This window comes from Canis lupus, chromosome 23 (genome assembly GCF_003254725.2).
Source record: "Canis lupus dingo isolate Sandy chromosome 23, ASM325472v2, whole genome shotgun sequence".
Taxonomy (NCBI): Eukaryota; Metazoa; Chordata; class Mammalia; order Carnivora; family Canidae; genus Canis; species Canis lupus.
In genome coordinates this window covers 14,812,958-14,823,229 of record NC_064265.1, presented here as the reverse complement: position 1 = coordinate 14,823,229, position 10,272 = coordinate 14,812,958, and the positions used below count along the sequence as shown (strand labels likewise).

General features: G+C 36.5%; 1 protein-coding gene across 21 annotated transcripts in view; it reads left to right on the top strand.

Annotated features, from left to right (window-relative positions):
- Positions 1-10,272, top strand: part of RBMS3 (RNA binding motif single stranded interacting protein 3) — a 1,287,947-nt gene that overhangs the window by 998,132 nt on the left and 279,543 nt on the right. The window lies entirely within an intron of this gene.

The following is a 10,272-nucleotide window of genomic DNA, read 5'->3' as shown; positions in this document are numbered from 1 at the left end:
AAAATCCTGGAGTTTTACCAGGATTTTTTTTTTTTTTTACCAGGATTTCATTTTTCATTCATTTTCTTGAATCAGATGGTTTCCTATTTATCTGTTCTTGAAATAATTGAGACCTCAGAGTGGTCACCATAGCATCGCTTTTAGATGGCAAACAAATGGTGGGAGGTATGTTGCATACTTTTAAAACTCAAGTCGGCACAGTATACGAATTGTCTCTACCTTTATATGGTTGAAAAATCCAGGAAACGTGAAGGAACTGCTTGGAATTCATATCTTTCATGAAAGGTAGCTTTTTGACATCTGGATAATGTTGTTCTATATTAATGTTTCTTTCCTCAAATAACCATAAAATATAAAGTTTTATCACAGATATTTTAAACAAATTATGACAATGCCTGTAGAGTTTCTCTTTTAAAGATTATTATTTCAAGAAATGAAGTAAGTTGTGTGAAACAAGCTACAGCTTCCTATGTGCCCAGGTAGATTTTGCTGATTGGGTTAATAAACACATTCATCCTCAGAGCTAAAACATTTAGATACAATATCAGGGATTAATAATGACATTATCCTTATTTTTTTTTTATCAGATAGCCATCTTTTCTGGACCTGTTTATTTTGGAAATACAGTCCAGTGTTAAAATGATTTTTCATAAGTATAGCGATGAGTTAATTATCACTGTCTTCACCATAAAAATAAAAGAAACATCTAACAAGAAAAACTACTAAATCAGTCTTTTTGGGGAAAAAAAGCACTCATTTTTCTCCCTATTTTTCCCATACGAAAAAGTATTCCTTGCTCTTTCTTTGTCTATTCTTCAAACTCACATAACGCCAAACTAGACACAATTCATGTTTACAGAAATCAAAGACACTTTTATTTTTTGGTCCCCTGCCATTTCTGTCTGTGTTGGGACAATTTTCTTACTGTGTTTCTTGCCAAACAAGGGTAGCAATGGAAAGACTGTCAAGTGCCAGTAAGCCCATTTGAGAAAAGACAGGTCAAGGTTTTTCATTTTAGAAAGCCTACAAAATACAGAACAGCTTATAGTTATATGCTGTGATGTTTCCAGTGGACACTTTTATTGTGCTGTGTTTTATTGTTAAGTTCCATTGAACATCAAGTGATTGGCCCAGCCTGTGGGATGGCCCTCTAGTGTGACAGTGTCAAATGTTCCTGGTGGCAGGCTTGACATGGGCTGATTGCTCCTTCCATTCAGAGAGCATCATGCCTTTTGCAATAAAGAGCAGAACAAAGCCCCTCCTGATTGACAGCAGCTAGTATGCTGCTTTTGTTTTTAATTCTTTAACACTTGACACTCTTAGTATAAGTAGGAGGTCAAGTTCCAAGCGACCTTTCTTTAGAATTCAAGAGGTGAGAGGATAGATTGAAGATGACCTTCAATACTGATTATCTCTACTTTTCATTTAAATATCAAATGGAAAGTTTGGAAGCCTGCTGATTATGTTATTAAATAGTCAGTGACCGAAGTCTTGACTTAGAGAAATAAAGTAGCCACCACTTCAGAGGCATGGCTATTTTTTTCCTAAATGTAGACAAGAATATTAGGAATTTCCTTAAATTGTTGACTGCAACAGGTGTTCTATTGGAGAAAAATAAAATCAGAAATAGTGTAATCCCTACACAGTTGCAATTAGATCTTATGGGAAATGAATAATTCTCCTTGCTAACATATTAAAAACTGTGCAAATTTAATTTCTTCCTCATTGTCATTATCTACATTTGATACTCCCACCTGAGATGTCAAGAGAAGTCTCAGGAGATTGGGATGATTCTAGAAGTAACCACTGTTATATCAATGGTGGGATAGATGGATCCAAGCCACTCACCTCTGTTGGAAAGCAGAGACTTATGAGTGGAATGCCTACAGTTATTTATTCTAAATCTGTCTATCGGTAATCATAATAAGAAACCTAACTAACCTTGGAAGTATCAAAGAATGTGGTGAAACTGGACATGCCACCCAAATGCCCCTTCAGTGAAGAATTTGTTGCCCCAACATCTGGAAGTGTTGTTAATAGACAACCTTCAGGTATCAGCTCCTGACAGGGAGCTACTTAGGTATAGAGAGCCACATAGCCCAAGGTCATGCCTTTCATGGGACAGACCACATCCAAGGGATAATCAATGTTGTAATATTAATACTTGGCCATCTTGGCCCAACTCAGAAAAACCAAGGGACATTCTAGCTCTGGAGCTTCCATTGGGTCCAGCAGGGGTCAGGCCTGCATCATAGCTCAATTTCTCCCTCTGTCCACTCCTACTTCCTTGCATTATCTTTAATAAGTAACAATCCTAGAACCTCTCCTTAATATACAGGATGCTCTCCGCACTCCCATCTCAGCATCAGCTGCCGGAGAGACCCAACTTGCAGCCAACAAGCAACCAGACACATCCAGAATTCTTTACTGGATTATTGGCAGTTAAAATTGCCAGTGATATTATAGGACTGCAACCCTATTTTTGTGTTTGATAAGCCTTTTTAGCAATGAGGCAACTTCACAGCTAATATTAAAATGATAGGAAGGTTATGTGAATGACTTGAAGGAAGGGTTCCAGAGCCTGAATCTTTACATCTACAATCAGGTGTCAGTTCCTGATAGGATTGGAGAAAATCAAGACTATATTCTGTTCGGGGAGAGGTATATTGGCTTTCGTGTATGCACAAGTTTTTGTTTTGTTTTGTTTTTTACAGCTTTTGAGTTATGTGCTTGGTCCTATGAATTTTTGCCTTTAAAAGAAATTCTACCCTTTTGATTTAAGATTTTAAAGAATTATTGCCTTTATTATCAGTACTCACTGGTGCTGCCAATTCAATTATCTGCAGTGGAGAGCAGTGGTGGCCAAGAAAAACTAAAACAATGAATTATCCAGAATCATTTATGTTTTTCCTACGTACTTTTTTTCTTACATTTGAATACAAATGCCTTATGTAACAATGCATATTTAAGAAATATAACTTTTAAATAAACTGCCTGTGGATAATTGAGAAAAAGACTATATTTACATTTGATTCTTTCTCTAGGAAAGCTATAACCATACATAGTCATAAAGATAAAGTAGTATCTTGCACAAAAGTCATATTTTTGCTATTTTATCAGTCACAAAGAAAACTAAAAGTCAGTCAAGTGGATGTGGAGTCAATTGAGTGAAGGGAGAGTTAAAAGACACTTGGGGAAAAATGAGTTGCCATTTCTCAGATGGCATTCATAATTTCCTTAGCAACTACAAATAAAATGGAAGATGATTCATGTGAGAAATTGACATTACCTATTCCTTTACCTATTCCTTTTTGTTGTTGTTTGCTACATGTATTTAAAAAAGCAACCCTTTAAGCCATTTTGATTTTAAAAGTTCACCTATCTGCTTTTGGAATTTTCATTTCTTTGCCTTTTCAGACTCGTGAATAAAAAGGACTCAGACCTTACAAATGTATTTGGATTTTTTTTTCCTCATTGAAGGAAGATATTCATTAGGAAAGCTAAATTGAAACATTCCCTTTCTTCCCTATTCAGGAGTAAATAATCATATGATAACAAGAGCTATACTTCATTGCATATATTTTTTGGCCAGGCACTATACTAGTGCCTCAAATATATTTTGTCTTTGTTTCTTCTTAAGTCATGAAACCTATGAAAAGCTAAGGCTCAGAAAGTCTAAGTCATCAAAGGTTACACAGTAGAAAGTATACATACAACTTAGTGTCAAATAGCCTGTGTGTGGCATCCATACTCTTTCCAAAACACTGAGTTGTAGTGGATGTCATCAAAAGGAAGAAATCAACTTCAAGTGAAAACGCAGTGTTAGCTCAGAGATGGAAAATCATAATCTGTCTCATTTCAGTGAAGTCTTTTCATCCAGTTTAACTGTGCATATCACTCTTTTTTTTTTTTTTTCTAGAACCTCAGATTGAGTTTAAGGAGTTACTGTTCTCTTTGAAGGCTTCTAGGAAGTATGAGTCTGCCCCTTGCCTATTTTTTATTACTTGGCACTAAATGTAATGATATGCCTAATGGGAATGCTTTCATTTCTCTATTTATCGGTATGAGCAATTGTTTATATAATCATTATAATATATGCCAAGGGATATTACTTCATCAGAAAATAGTTGAGGACCTACTAGGTATTAGACACTGCCAGGCATTAAATATAAAATAAGAAAGAAACCAGATATTTTATCTATTTTTATGATGTTTATTTTCCTGTGGGAAGGGAGGCAAGCAATATGAGTTCTAGCAGGTGATTTATTAGAAATTGCTCTAATGAATTTATCCATGAGCTGCTAACATTCTTAACCTGAGGACATTCTAAAATAAAAGGGATTTACTCCTTCTAAGGAAAATATTTTGCCTTATCTCTGCCTTGAAAATAATAAAATGTTATTTAAAAAAATGCATCAGTCAACATAAAGTGGTATCGAAAAAAGCAGGATTTGAGGCATATATTTGCCTATTAACATGACTTAAAATAACTTTTCATTGTTATAATGAATATGATATACATTTTATATAAGTTTTTAAAGCATTCTAAAATATACAAATGATTATTTTCCCCTTTTTATTTCCAATTATTTTTTCCCCAAAATATTGTATTCAGTACGTTTAACCCAATTGATACAGCTAAATACACAAAGACGTTAAGCCCCAAGCTTTTCCATGACCGTTCCCAAATATTGGGTCATTCTTCTCAGCATATTAGCTTGGATAGCAGCCAGCTCTGCAAAGAACTAATCCTCATCATAACCCTATCCAAAGCTTAGTGTCATTTTCCTATTTATTGGCCCTGGATTAGATTCATGACCCCCACCTCTACCAATTTGACATGTAATTTTGGCTGATTGTCAAAGGCATCCCTTAGATTTTCCTGGAAAGGATTTTCTCCACATTTGTTGGCTCCCTGAGCTGTCCTGAATATGTTTGGGAAAAGAGTTTTGATGTTATGGGTCTGTGAATTTGGCCTGAATGTGAATAAGAGTGGTTTGTGTTCCTGGTTTTGAAGGAGCCTGAAGCATGGCCTAAGAGGTTGCCTGATGAATACAGCCATGGGATTTGGAACTGGAAGAGGCTTTAGAAATCACCTAATCCAACCATTTCAAGCAGATGCAGAAGCTCCAGAGCCATTAGGGGTCAAATGAATAACCCAGGGTCTCAGAATGAGCACATGGCAAAAGCCAGGCCAGAATCCAGTTCTCTCCTCCAAGGGTCATCCTCTTCTCATGGCTCCGTACAAAGGCTTCAATCTTTGGAATGCCTTACTCTCAATCTAATAAATAAGATGAATGATTGTAAACTTTGAACAGGCTTAAAATAAGAATTAACTATTGTCTTTTGTGATTGTGTGGATCAACTCCAGGAACTGAAGAAAAGGAAAGTAATAAGGCAAACCAACTATATTACTTACCAATGTAAAAGTAAATACTAGCATAACTATTAAAAGGGTTAAAAATTTCTATATCTTTGAGGGGGCTTCAAAATTAAGAGTCGCTGGATCCTTGGGTGGTTGCTTTGCTGCTTCTCTCCTCTGTATGTGCTTAAATATGATAGAAAAATGTTTTTTCCTCTCACAGTAAAGCCTACAGCTTAGAGGATCAGAAAATTCCCCTTTAATTTGTCTTTTTGTAGCTCATTATCTAAGGCATGGCTAGTTGCTGTTTTTACAAAGGGAGATTTAAAATCATCCTTAACTCTTCTGCAAGGATGTGATTTTGGCAACAGTAAAATTTATGACCTTCCTAGTGACAGATTGCTGTTACAAATATCTATTAGATAATATTGAGTATTGAACTTTTATTAAATATTGTGATTTAAGCAAATTCCTTTGTGCCACAGATTACATATTTCTTGTAAAATCTTTAGAAAAAATCTTTAGAAAAGTTATCAATGCATGGCATTTCTTTGCCTTCTCTCTCTCTTTCATTGATGTTCACATCTAGACCTAGGTAGGATCTTTTCACCCTCTCCTAGTTCAGAGTGTCAACCTTCTGACCCCATATAAGGATAATTTAAATCCTTAAAAGATGTTATAATACGGTGCTTCACACTGAAGGGGGGAATGTTAGGTATAATGTGCTATTCTCCTAGGCTCCCTGGTATATCATTCCTAGAGTCAAAGAAGAGACTCATGGAAACTGACAGGCAGCCCCACCCCTAGAGGAAATTTTTTTTTTTTTCTGATTCTATGAGTATGCCACATACCTAGGTGACCACATCCTATGTTGGCTCCTTTCTGCAAAAGAGACTGACTCTGCCAGAGACAAAAAATATCAGAAAACTGAGAATATCATCATACTTGTATCATACTTAATTTCTGACATTGGAAAATTCTCTAGTCCCTGCCTCTCCACATTCTCTTTAAATGTGCTAGAACAAACATGAGTAAGAAAAGACTCCCTCCCTAATGCATACCCATATATAAGATCCTCACTTCTAAGCATGTACACCTGTTTTCAGAGTAGTGAAACCAGCTCCAGAACTTTGCTAGAAATCAAATCCTTTTTTCAACAAAAGTTATGGAGCATGGGGCCATATGAAGGAGGTGAGGCCACATGAATGAATAAAATAAACAAAATACCCTACTCCATGAAACTTGCACTCTCATGGGACAAAAATATAACAAAATAAGAAAAATATGGCAAGTCATATTGTTCTAGAGAAAAATAAGGCAGTAAAGGAGGTAAGGTAAGGGTATCTGTGTGCAATTCTAAATAAAGTAGTAAGGAGTGGCCTCTCTCAGAAGGTGACATTTTTACAAAGATCTGAAGGAGTTCAGGGAGAGAACCATGAAATATTCTGGGAAAAGATGACTCTAAGCAGAGGAAACATCAAGTGAAGAAGCCCTCAGGCAAAAAAAAAAAATGCCTGGGGTGTTTGAGGAATAGCAGGGAAGCCTGAGTGGCTAAAGCAGGGTAAGCATAATGCAGAAAAAGCAGAGTGGGCTAGCGGTTGCACATCATTTTTATGGGCATTTGCTTTTATTTTGAATGAGATGGAAACCACTGAGATTTTGAGCAGGGAAGTGATATGACCAAATGTATAATTTTGCAAGAATTACTCAATCCTCTGATCTGTTTGAGTTGAGATGAGGCTATAGGTGGGAAAAGGTGGAGGCAAGGAGACTGGCTATTGTTATAACCTAGCACAGAGACCACTGTGGACTGCATCAGTGGGCAATAGTAGAGGTGGGAAAAAGCCATTGAATTCTGAATGATTTTGAAGATAGAGTTAATAGGATTCAATGACAGAATAAAAAATATAAAAGGAGGAAGAGTCAAGGATGACTTCAAGTTTTATGACATGAGCTTCTGAAAAGTTGCCGTTATAAGATAGGGAGGGCTGGGAAGGAGTGAGTTGGGGTGGGAGGAAAGGCCTGTGAGACATACAAGTGGAAATGTTGAGTAGGCAGTTGGGTATGAGAGTCTGGAGATTAAAGGAAAGGGCAGGACTGGTACTTACAGTTGGAATTTAAACTCGAGATTTGGTAAGATAACCTTATAGGGATTGCATGTAGGGAAGGAAACACAAGATATAGATGAGAGGGATTACTCAGCTCTCTTCTTCCAAGAAGCACAAAGATGAAGTATATTTAGTAAGTTACTTTATTACATTTTTGTTCCATTTACCATGTCAGGTAGGATTAGGTGGTAGAATGTAAGTTTAAATAAGTCAGCATGTGCTTGCACGCATGCATGCACACAAACTCTCAAGTAAAAGCTCCGAAGAAATGGGAGCAACATTGAATGGGCTCTTTTTGTAACACGGCCTATGATAAATATAGCAGAATTTACAGCCTAGAGGCATATCTTTCTTTCTTGGCTTAAGTCTGGTTATTTAGGTAGTGCTTTGTATATTTTCTGTGTTTCAAAGCACAAGGGGATCTTGTGTCATTTCATCACATAGATAATAGGGAATTGTCTTAATTTTGGGGAGAAGAAAAATAAGAGTAGTACTTTCTCAAAGATTATTCCATTCTTCTGTGTCCCTCACCCCCACCCCCACTACATCTATCCAATTAGTGGTTTTGTTTGAAACTCTGGTTTTTAAGAATGTTTTCCAGAAGGTGATTTCCCTGTCCTTTGTGAATTTTAAAATAATGTCCTCCAGGCAAGCATTTTTTCTTTAATGAAACTGAATCCAGGAGCTGGGTGAGCTGCCCATTTATGTCAAACACTGTGCTGGGCATTTCATAAATATCCTCACCTGTTTTTCCTATGATATTGGTAGAATGAGCTTCATTTATGGCTGAGACAGATGACAATTCAGAGAGACTCAGCAACTAGTCAAGTAATAAAAGGAGTGTCTGTAACTCAACTCCTGTGTTTTCTGTGTATACCATAATGTGCCTTTTCACAAATATACCTTTCTACACTTTTCCAAAATTTCTACCTATAGCTAAGCCAAGTAGGTCTTCCTAAAATTATATGTCTACCTGCTGTTACATTCCTGAAATCAGTGCTCATTCTCTTCTGATCATGTGACCAAGATACATTTCAGTGGTGAATTGTGTTGACAGCGTCTTCCCTTGTACAATTCCCTTGTACATTCAGTGTGAAACAACCTTAATTATCACTGCCCATTGAGTGGCTGTTTCTGTCATTGGCCTCATTTCACAGACTTGGTAACTGAGAAGTGAAAAACCAATCTCTAGGTCAGAGGTAGAACCATAAGTTCAGTTCTCTAGTAACAAATCATTTCTTTTGCAAGTATACTACCTGCTGGGGCATTGTAAGGGTTCGGTGAAGGAATTGTTCAATTTACTGCATCAGATGCCTTATCATATTTGTGCACATTTCTTCAATACAGGCTCATTTGCCCTGCACAAATCCCAAACCAGTCTGATTATCTTTTGATGCTTTTTTCATCTTTTGTTCTGGCTTGTAATTCTAGGAAGTAAAATAAATGCATGCATACATTACATACATACATACATACATATATACATACATACATAAAAACAAGGATCTTAAAACATATTGTTTGATTTTCAGTGATTCTAAGAACAGAAGGCATATGTGGCCCCTAAACTAAGCAAATAGATTGGCTAAGATTAAAAAGATCGGTCACACTGATATAGTCTATGTGTGAGGAAATGGAACTTTTTTTTTGCAGCATTTTTTTATTGGAGTTCAATTTGCCAACATATAGCATAACACCCAGTGCTCATCCCATCAAGTGCCCCCCTCAGTGCCTGTCACCCAGTCACCCCCCACCCCCTGCCCACCTCCCTTTCCACCACCCCTTGTTCGTTTCCCAGAGTTAGGAGTCTCTCCTGTTCTGTCTCCCTTTCTGATATTTCCCACTCATTTTCTCTCCTTTCCCCTTTATTCCCTTTCACTATTTTTTATATTCCCCAAATGAATGACACCATATAATGTTTGTCCTTCTCTGATTGATTTATTTCACTCAGCATAATACCCTCCAGTTCCATCCACGTCGAAGCAAATGGTGGGTATTTGTCATTTCTAATGGCTGAGTAATATTCCATTGTATACATAGACCACATCTTCTTTATGAAATGGAACTTTTATATACTGTTGGCAGAGGTAAAAATTGCTACAAACTTGGGGATCACCTAAAATATACTAAATTTATATTCCCTTTAATATAGTTATTCTGCTTCTGGAAATGTATCCTCTAGATATACCCGCACAGGACTAGAATGAAGATATCTGGACAGAGATAACTGAGCCAAGATATTTGCTTATTGCACCATTATTGAAAAGCAGAGGATTCATCCATGGCTTTCTAAAAACAAACAAAAGAGAGATTCAGCTCTGAATTTATATGAAGTTTGTTATTTTGGTAATGTGACAAATCTTATCCTTTATTAAAGAATTCAAAACCATAGATAAGAAAGAAGGAAGGAAGTAAAAAAGGAAAGTGTATTCTTGATGCCACCACTCAGAGATAACCATTGTTAAAAGCTTGATGTTTTCTTCTAGTTCTTTTCTGGGCAAATGTGTCATGTGCCAAGACATATATATATATATATATATAGCCTGCTTTCCCCATATGACTGTATGATAATGTTATTTTCTTTCATCAGAACTTTCTATGGGAATCATTTTTAATAACCACAAGATTCCCCATTTTATGGAAACACAGTCAATTAAACTTTCCCATTTTGTAGGATATTTAGGTGTTTCTAGTTTTGCTTTTAAATGCTACTTTCTCCGGATGCCTGAGTGGCTCAGTGGTTGAGCATCTGCCTTCGGCTCAGTGTATAATCCTAGGGTACTGGGATCAAGTTCTACATCA